This window comes from Manihot esculenta, chromosome 8 (genome assembly GCF_001659605.2).
Source record: "Manihot esculenta cultivar AM560-2 chromosome 8, M.esculenta_v8, whole genome shotgun sequence".
Taxonomy (NCBI): domain Eukaryota; kingdom Viridiplantae; phylum Streptophyta; class Magnoliopsida; order Malpighiales; family Euphorbiaceae; genus Manihot; species Manihot esculenta.
In genome coordinates this window covers 7827635-7831347 of record NC_035168.2, presented here as the reverse complement: position 1 = coordinate 7831347, position 3713 = coordinate 7827635, and positions in this window count along the sequence as shown.

Sequence of the window (3713 nt, the reverse complement as noted above, 5' to 3'; positions counted from 1 at the left end):
CAAGCGGGGAAGAAATGTTTGATGTGTATTCGTTGTGATATGACGCATTTCATGAAAGCATGAAATAAAAGAAAGAATGAAATAAAAGAAAGAATAAAATAAAATAAATAATGAATAATAAAATGAAATCATAATTAATGAACTGTTTTCTCTGTTTCTACTCACTGGGCTCTTGTAGCTCACCCCATTCCCTTAACCCCAGTTTTGCAGGGCCAGAGTAAGTAAGCCAGAGTAAGTCAGATAGAGCTATGGGAAAGAAGAGGTTCAAGCATGGGTTGCCATGTTTGGTTGTAATAGCTTAGCTGTGTTTTGTTTATGTTTGAGTAAGGCTTGATGTGTATGTTTATGGTTATAGTGGATGTTATGTAAGGAAGTTGTTAAAGAGATGATATGTTATGTAATGCTATGTATGTTTTGTATGCTTGTTTAGCTTAGTAGTGGACATGATGATAATGATGATATATGGACATGATAGATGGACTTGATGTATGGTCCTTATGTATATAAAGAATATGATGAATGGAAAGAGTAATGAGTATGTTATAAGAGATAGAGCCAAGCTAAGAAAAGTATGTGAGATGTATAGTATAGAGTTGTGCTTTGCCTAGTGTTGGTAAATCCCTTGGTTTTGCATGATCAATATGAAAGTTAAAGAAATGTTTTAAGAATGTTTTCAAGTTATATGAAATGTTTTAATGGTTTGAAGTATGTATGGCCGTGAGGGAAGAAAGGGTCTCAATCCCTTGACCCAAAGCGGATATGTTTTTACAGCTAGCTTGATGACTCATCTAGTATGAAGTTCTATGTTTCTATACATAGGTCAAGCTGAAATAAAGAAAAAGTTTAAAGGCTTTCTGAAAAAGCTTAAGTTTTTATGAAAATGTTGATCATGTATGGGATTATACCTAGAGTTCAGGATGTCTAGAGGCTTACTACGGGTCCCGGCGGCCTTAAGCCGATCTGGATCCTAGTGCCGAGCAGTTTGGGGCCGTTACAAGAGGTGTACCGGTTTCCGGGCTGTTACACACAAAGTCCAATATGAATGAGCTAGATTTTTCGAAGACTTAAAGAAGGAGAAAGTGTGATGTGAAACTGAGTTTAATATCTATATTGTGAGACTACAACTATATAGACATGAAAATCGAACAAATATTCCTCATCATGAAATCTTGCTTTTTCTTACCAAGTAATACATGCCTTAATCATATGTCACGACAACCTGTGAAAACTACGATATTGATGGTAACAAATAAATGAATATCAATAATAAACTATTTATGCTAACATAAGAGGACCACTATAAAGTTTTAATTTCTCTCATGAAATATAATCGTTCAAATCCCATTATATAGCGTAGTAGTAGCCATTTGGAGCATATGAAATACCAAACATGCTAACCAATATAAGATTTTTAAGCTTTTTCATTCATCAAATGCATGTGGACATCAAGTTTGTAGCATCTCCAATAGTTATAGAATTTTTTTTGCTAATAAACTGTTTAAAAAATTATATTAATGTCCTGTTAGCAAAAAAAAGGCGAAATTATTCCCATTCTATGCCTTTGGCACTATGGATGTATTATGTTTAAAAGGAAGTCCCTAGAAGCACCCGTTATGGGTCAAGTACTATTGGATTTTATGGAGAATTACTAATGACAAGTCCATCTTGTTAGGATTTGTTTGTACTATGATGCATACATGCAAACATATGTTTTATTACATTGTTTTATGTCATGTTTCTACTCACTAGACTATAGTAGCTTATCCCTTTCCCTGACCCTAGATTTGCAAGATCAGAGTTTAGCGTGAGAGTTCTGCAACTTCTTTGGGTACAGTTCTCTGTGTAGTAGTTTAGTTGTAGACATATAAGGTGTTTTATGATTTAGTATTGTGCCTTTGCCAACTTTACTTTTATGAACCCTTTGTCAATGATATTGCTATGTAAAAGTTTTAAAGTTCATGTTATATTCTAAACAAACTATGGTATGTAATGATACTTATACTGGAACATTTGATAAGGGCATTGGTATAGGTTTATGTTTACAGTAATGTATGTATGCTCATACCAAGTTTGGTGTGATAATATTTTATGTATATTTTTGAGATTATGTGGGAGTTGTATCAGATGTAACAAGATGTATAATAGACTTGTTATTGGGCTTTAGCGACTTTAAGTATATTTGAACCCTTGCGTTAGTAGCGGTCCAATTTCTTAGTTGTTACACCAAGCATCATACTCTAGTTAATCATACAAGATTTTATAACCTTAAACCCCATGAACTTGAGGTAGGATCGTTTTTAAAATTAAGGTAGCCATAGTAGTAGGAAACATAGTGCCAAAACAATAGGGTTTCAAAAACCCAATGTAGGGGTCTAAAAGCCAAAATAATAGGATTCAAAAGCCAAAATGGTAAGGTCCAAAGGCTTCAAAAGCTTGTCTTATAGGGTGCCATATTGTATGATGATATGCATATCTTCAATTATTGTTATATTTTAAACACTTAGATTTTGAGTTAAAATCAACTTGAAGATATTGATTTGTTTTAGTATTTGTGTTTTTAGGATAAGTAAAGATTGGAGAAAAAGAGGCAACAATAGTATTTGATTTGGATATTGAAACCGAAAAAGTCATGGACATAACCTGCCACAAGAAGAAATAGAGTCCATTTCAAATTCTGATTCTTTGATCGATAGATGCATTTTGCCATGGGTTAGGTTATAAGTATAACTAATCCCACAAAAAAGTGACAGAGACTTATTTGGAAAGAATTATTAAGACACATGATTGAAAGAACCTTCCTATTAAATCAACGGTCAGTTCTCTCTCTTTGGGGATTAAATACATCAGAATTATAGAGGAATTGGAGAGAAATCAAAAGATACTTTTCCTATTTGTTCAATACTTCTAGTTATTAGGAATTTATTATTGGTATTTAAAGGATAATAGTTTATGAGTATCATCTTCTATCTTCTAATTTTGATTACTTCTACTTATTGCGTTTGAGCCATAAATATGTTTGGCTAAATTCTCCTTTTAGTTAAATGATAATTGAAGTTTCAATTCAATTTGTTGTGCGATTTAATTGATTTTATTATTTTCTTATTTTCTTTTAGCATTTATATTATTTCCGTAACTAGTTTTTATTATTATTTTATTGATTGTTGCAAATAGGCCCGCTGTATAATTTTTAGAATAATATATTGTCATTTAGGTTGATTAAATCCATACTTGTTTAGTGTAATATAAAATAAGTGGTGAATTATCTTGCGTAAGACCTTAAGGAATAATATAATATAGCTTAAATAAACCAAGTGTCCCGCATTTATTAGTTAGAATTAAGTTTTTTTAATTCTTAATGTTGTAATTAGATTAAATTCCAAAAGTTTCTCCTACAATTGTTCAAGAGTTAGAGTTAGTTAAAGAGTATATCTTAGTTAGTTTAAAATCTACGGAAGGATCGGTATATGAAACATCTTCAATATTTAAAATTGATTTATTAAGAAATAAATTGAAATTATCTTTATACGTGATCAACTAAACTGAGATTAATCCTTTAACTGAATTCATCTTATTGACTTTCTCTGTTAAATTTAATTACTTTGCTTCTTTGAGTTAATTTAGTCATTTTTTATTGAATTAATTTTTATTCACATTCAAATCCTTTATTTTATTTTTATTTTTATTTTTTTATCTTTAAATTGAATTAATTTTCT